Source organism: Phocoena sinus, chromosome 5 (genome assembly GCF_008692025.1).
Source record: "Phocoena sinus isolate mPhoSin1 chromosome 5, mPhoSin1.pri, whole genome shotgun sequence".
NCBI lineage: Eukaryota > Metazoa > Chordata > Mammalia > Artiodactyla > Phocoenidae > Phocoena > Phocoena sinus.
In genome coordinates, this window is record NC_045767.1 from 23,197,275 (window position 1) to 23,204,282 (window position 7,008).

A 7,008-nucleotide genomic window follows, 5' to 3' on the forward strand; every position below is an offset into this window, starting at 1 on the left:
CATCCATCCAAGACCCGAACAGAATGAAAGGTGGAGGAAGGCAGGAGGAATTTGCTCTTTTTCTTCCTGCCTCACTGCTGAGCTGAAATGTCTCATCTCATCTGATCTGGCCTGGCTTCCCTGTTTCCAGGCCCTCACACTCAGACTGAATCACACCACCGGCTCTCCTGGGCCTCCAGCTTGCAGACAGCAGATCTGGGGGCCTCTCAGCCTCCATAATCACATCAGCCAATTCCTCATAATAAACCTCTGCAGATAGATGATAGATAGATGATTGATAGGCAGATAGATATAGAGATAAATATAGTTAGATGGATAACCTACTGTTCTGTTTCTCTGGAGAATGCTCACTGAGACACAGATAGACTAACAGTCTCCCCAAGTGCGGAAGAGAAACTCCATTAAATTCTTACAATCCAACCACTTGTTTTCCATGACCACTATCAATCTTCTTACCCATCTTATTTTATCATCTTTTTCATCTCAATATACTCTTATTACAATTTCATTATAGGTCGATGTTTACAGATTGATTTACACTGAATGTATTTCAAGTAAGCTGTTCCTTAACCACATATGGGAAAGCAGAATAACCACGTGGATGGGCTGCCTCCAAATCCAACTTTTTCCTATAGACTGAAATATCATTAGTGGAATTTAGACGCTAATGACCTTTACTTCTAAAGAGCTTGGATGTCCTTGATCTCATCTTCTTGAACTTTGACTTTGATTATCACATCTGCAGCTGTCTTCCTGGGGTTGGCAACACTGTCACTAAACACCAAAACTAAATATGAACATTTTTTAGTTCCATTGTATGCCTAGAACAGAGGCTTACATGGTAGGTGATTAAATATTTACTGTAAGAAAGTGGATTTTAAAATATACATTATTTAAGTTTTATTTTTACAAGAAACAAACAAAAAAGAAAATGAAAAAGCTAAAGAAATTATATATAAAGAAATTACATGTAAGGAAGCGATAGGAATAGCTTCTATCTCTACTGTTGGCTGGTTCAGAAGCTCAGAAGGGCCTTATGTTATAACATATCAGGTAAGTCCTCCCCCTCGGACCTCTGATAGCTTCCGGCAGTGTTGTAAAATATTCAGCGTTACGTGAAACCTCTTTTCAACTTTTAAAGCCATCAACTCCTTTATATCAGCTTCCACTACAAAATAATGGTCTTTGGTTTCCTTCATTTCTTCATCAATAAATCTGTGGTAGAGACTTCTGGCCACAGAACTCATAGACTTTTTTGGTTGATGTAGGATCTTGTATTTACTAACTACTGCCTTGTTGATTTCTTTTTTTAAAAAAATTTATTTGTTTATTTTTGTCTCCATTGGGTCTTCATCGTTGGGTCTTCGTTGCTGCACGTGGGCTTTCTCTAGTTGTGGTGAGCAGGGGCTACTCTTTGTTGCAGTGTGTGGGCTTCTCATTGCAGTGCCTTCTCTTGTTGCAGAGCACGGGCTCTAGGCACGTGAGCTTCAGTAGTTGTGACACACAGGCTCTAGAACACAGGCTCAGTAGTTGTGGCACACGGGCTTAGTTGCTCCATGGCATGTGGGATCTTCCCGAACCAGGGATCAAACCTGTGGCCCCAGCATCGGCAGGCGGATTCTAACCACTGTGCCACCAGAGAAGTCCCTGCCTTGTTGATTTTTTTAATAACATCATTAATTTGACAATAGGTTAGGTTATGTCGTTAATTTGACAATAGGTTAGGTGGGATTTCATGTACACAAGAATGCCATTAAACTCATCAGAAGTTATAAATGACATTTCTTTAATATTTCTTTGCTCTTTGGGGGGCTTCTTTGTGGGTGCCGGTTCCTCATCTTTGACGGGTTGTTCAGGGTCAAGATCTGATCCATTGCAAAGTTCTGGGTTACTTGAGGCAAATGGGAAGGAATGTTTTCTTTGAGATGTTCCACATCTTTACAATCTTCTCCAAGAGGTTCAAAGAGTTCCTTGAGTGAATTGTTGGTTTGTTCTTGATACTGAATTTCCAATTCCAATGTATTTAGAAGTTCATTTACTGCAATGATCTCATCTCCTATTTTAATAGAGTCCACAATTTCTCAATGACAGAGTTTTTTTTTTAATATTTCCAATATTTTCATTAATATGAGAGCATAATTGTACCAGAAATGAGGAGGCCATCCTTTAAGCCTCTAGTGCGGGTCCGGGAGCAAAGGGCCCACTCAGTGCTGTCGCGAGGCACCGAAACCCCTCCAGTCTGTGCCGCAAGCCCAGGATCAGGAGACCCGAGTCAGGGAGCGAAATTCAAACTGCCCCTGGGACTCGGTGCAGAGCAAGCGCACATCAGCGCCCCAGGCAGGCTGCTCAGGGGTCGCGCGCGTTTCCGCCTCTTTTTCAAAATAAACAATTATATTTAAATTAATAAATCTGTGCTCCCTGTTTCACCCATTCTGCAATTCATATACGATCTCCATATTAAAGCCTTCTTTATTTCTTCCCTTTCCCTGAAAGATAACAAGACCATGTCTTGTCTTTATATCACACTCAGTGTTTATGATGGGTGAGCACACGGTAGGTAGGTGCTTGATAATGGATCTTATTACCTTTCTGGGATGGGGCATCAGTATTTATCTAGACATGTTGTCTTCAGGAGCAATGACATTTCTTTTACTTGTGAATCCCAATGTGCATTTAATGAATAAAATATTTATTTAAGTCCTTCTATGGCTTTGGAGAACGTTCTAGAACATCCTCTAAGAGCATATAGAAGAAAATGTGCTTTTTTGGCAAATTCTGATTTTGGAGGGATGGGGGAGGTGAGACCTATATATCCCCTTAGTCCTTTCTATCTTTATTTTAACTCAGTTATTTAAATTTTTTAAATTATATAAGTTATAGGTGTATAATATAGTGATTCACAATTTTTAAAGGTTATACTCCATTTATAGTTATTATAAAATATTTTTCATATCCCCCTTGTTGTACAACATATCCTTGTAGCTTATTTTATACATAATAATTTGTACCTCTTAATCCCCTACCCCTATATTGCTACTACAATTATTCTTATATATTATCCCTACTTATTTTTTATCTTATAAAGTTCTAGATATCTAAAAATAATGAATAATGCAGTCTTATATCATGAAAATCAGAAGCAATGCTTATTTTAAATTATTTATAGAATAGTGTGTAGATACTGAAAATTGAAGTAATGAAAATGTGAACGCTAAAACATTCTATTAATTAATCCAGATACATCTATCTATAGCAAACATGGAAATCTTTTCTTTAAAATTTATTTTTATTTTACTTTAATCTTTTAATAGACTTTATTTTTTAGGGTAGTTTTAGGTTCACAGAGAAATTGAGTGGAAGACAGAGATTTCCTATATATCCTTTGTCCCCACATGCACACAGCCTCCCCACTATCAAAATCACATACCAGAGTGGTACACTTGTTACAGTCGGTGAACTACATTGACACATCATTATGTTTAGCTTTGAAAAACTGCCAAGGTGTTTACCAAAGTGGCTGTACAATTATGCATTCCCATTAGCAATGAATGGGAGTTCCTGTTGCTCCACACACTTGCCAGCATTTGGTGTTGTTAATCTTCTAAATTTTGGCCATTCTAATAGTTGTGTAGTGGTATCTCATTGTTTTAATTTATAAATTCTTAATGACATATAATGTTAAACACCTTTTCATATGCTATTTTGTCACCTGTATATTGCCTTTGGTGAAGTGTCTGGTCCAATTTTTGGGCTATTGTTTAATTTAGTTGTTTTTCTTATTGCTGAATTTTTTTTTTTTTTTTTTGCGGTACGCGGGGCTCTCACTCTTGTGGCCTCTCCCATTGCGGAGCACAGGCTCCGGACGCAGGCTCAGCGGCCACGGCTCACAGGCCCAGCCGCTCCGCGGCATGTGGGATCTTCCCGGACCGGGGCACGAACCCGTGTCCCCTCCATCGGCAGGTGGACTCTCAACCACTGCACCACCAGGGAAGTCCTTATTGCTGAATTTTAAGAGTTCTTTGTATATTTTGAATAATAGTCCTTTGTCAGATAAATCTTCTGCAAATATGTTCTCCTGGTCTGTGTCTTGTCTTCTCCTGTTGTTTACTTTTTCTTTTCTGAGTATTGACAGATTGTTTATTTCAAGGAATTGGTCCATTTAATCTATGTTATCAAATATTTGAGCCAGAGCTGTTCATACTTTTTATTATTCTTTTAATGTCCATGGGACCTCTAGTGATGACTCCTTTTTCATTTCCAATATTAGTAATTTGTATCTTCTCTCTTTTCCTCTTAGTTATCCTGGCTAGGTCTCATCAAATTTATTAATCTTTTCAAAGAACTAGCTTTTGTTTGTGTTGACTTTTCTCTGTTGATGTCCTGTTTTCAATTTTATTGGTTTCTGTTCTAATTTTTTTTCTTTATTTTAAATGCTTTTTAGTTTCCTAAGGTGGAAGCTTAGATTACTGATTTTAGATCTGTCTTCTTTCTTAGTATATGTATTCAATGCTATGCATTTCTCTCTAAGCTCTGCTTTCCTTGCATCTCACAGTAAGTTGTTCCATTTTCATTTTGTTCAAAATATTTTTAAAATTTCTCTTGAGATTTCTTATTTGACTCATGTATTATTTAGAAGTGTGTTGTCCAACCCCCAACTATTTGGGGATTTTCCAGCTATTATTCTGTTATTGACTTCTAGCATAATTCCATTGTGATTTGAGAGTAGACACTGTATAATTTCTGTTCTTTTAAACTTGTTGAGATGGGTTTTATGGTCCAGAATGTGGTCTCAAGTGAGTTTGAGAAGAATGTCTGTTCTGCTGTGGTTGGATGAAATAGTCAATAAATGTCAATTATATCGAGTTGATTGATGGTGATATCAGCTTAGTTCAACTAAGTCCTCACCGGTTTTCTGCCTGCTCAATCTGTCCCTTTCTGATAGAGGGGTGTTGAAGTCTCCAACTCTCGTGGCAGATTCATCTGTTTCTCCTTGCAATTTATCAGTTTTTGCCTCACATATTTTGATACTGTCTGGTTAGGTGCAAACACATTAACAGTTGTTATGTCTTCTTGAAGAACTGACCACTTTTTCATTACATAATGCCCCTGTTTATCCCTGATAAGTTTTCTTGCTCTGAAGTCTGCTCTGTCTGAAATTAACATAGCTGCTACTGCTTTCTTTTGATTAGTACGAGCATGGTATATCTTTCTCATTGATTTACTGTTCATCTTTATGTGTCTTCACTTTTAAAGTGGGTTTCCTATAGACAACATATAATTGGGTCTTGGTTTTTGTTCCACTTAAAAGACAATCTCTGTCTTTTAATCAATATGATGAGACTATTGATGTTTAAAATGAGTATTGCTATAATTGGAGTATTATCTACCATATTTGTTACTGTTTTCTATTCATTGCCCTTATTCTTTGACCCTATTTTTGTCTTTCACTCTTTTCCTGCCATTTGTGGTTTTAATTGAGACTTTTACATGATCTCATTTTCTCTTCTTCTGTAGCATATTAGTTATACTTGAAAAAAAATTTTTTTAGTGGTTGCCCAGAATTTGCAATAATTTACAACTAATCCAAGTATACTTTCTGATAGTATTATACTACCACCTCACAGATAGTGTGAGTGCCCTATAATAACAAAATAATCCTAATTCTTCCCTCCTGTCCCTTATTTTATTGCTGTCACTCATTTACTTACACATAAGCAGACAGGTGCATATATATATATATATATATATATATATATACACACATATATATATACACACGCAAATATACGTATGTATATATATATATTTGAATACATTGTTGCTATTATTATTTTAAACAAATGTTAGATCAATTAAGAATAAGAAAAGTACAAGTTTTAATTTTTTTATATCTTTACTGATTCCTTCTGCAGTACTCTTTTTGTCTTTATGTAGATTCAGGTTTCTGATCTATATCATTTTCCTTCTCTGTGAAGAACTTCTTTTCACATTTCTTTCAAGGCAGGTCTACAGGCAACAAATACCCTTAATTTTCATTTGTCTGAGAAAGTCTATTTCTCCTTCACTTTCGAAGGGTAATTTTGTAGGGTAAGGAATTCTAGGTAAATGTTTTGTTTTGCTTTGTTCTTTTCCTTATGCTTTAAGTATTTCACTTAACTCTCCTTTCTTGGCGTTGTTTTGCAGAAGTCTGGTGTAGTTATTATCTTTACTCTTGTATAGATAACATGTCTTATCCTCTGGCTTCCTTCAAGATGTTTTCTTTATCTTTGCTCTTTTGCAGTTGGAATATATGCCTAGGTGTAGATTCTTTTTAATCTTTTAGTTTGGTGCCCAACATTAATTTTGGAATATTCTGTCATGATTGCTCAAGTATTTCTTCTTTTCGTTCCTTTTTTCTCCTCCTGGAATTCCGATTAGGTCTATGTTACACTTTGGTAGTTGTCTCTTAGCAGAATGAGACCTGTGATGGACTTCTGATCTCTAGAACTGTATAGGAATAGATCTGTGTTATTTTAAGTCACTAAGTTTGTGATAATTTGCCACAGCAGCAATAGTATTTTGACAATTGCTCTTACCATATTTACATTTTTCTTTCTCTTTGATCCAGACTTTCCTTTTCTAACCTACTTTGCCTACATCTTTTATTTTAACTGACTTAAATGCTTCCCCAGAAAAAGATAATGCTGGTAATAAATGAACAAACAAAACAGTGCAGCATACTGTCCAGGATCAGATCATATAAAATGTAAAGGTTGTACTAAGGCAAACAATTTTAAAATGCTGCTTAATAAATCAAGAGTCTTATTTTAGATAACTGAGAGATTTTCAAGTAAGAAAAATGCCATCATGCTGTGTTGTTAATCAAAGACATCTCTATGAAAACTTTAGTCAAGCTGTTCTCTGAAAAAGGTGAAAAAAGTGACTTGGTGAAGCGATAAAGAAGATCTTCTAAATGTCATTCTCTGGAGAAGTTGCTCCACTTGGGCAAAACAATAATGAGGACTGGTT

General features: G+C 36.2%; 1 pseudogene; it reads right to left on the bottom strand.

The window, feature by feature from the left end:
- Positions 1–1,034: 1,034 nt before the first annotated feature.
- On the bottom strand, positions 1,035–2,163 carry LOC116754732 (annotated as a pseudogene).
- Between the last annotated feature and the right edge of the window lie 4,845 nt (positions 2,164–7,008).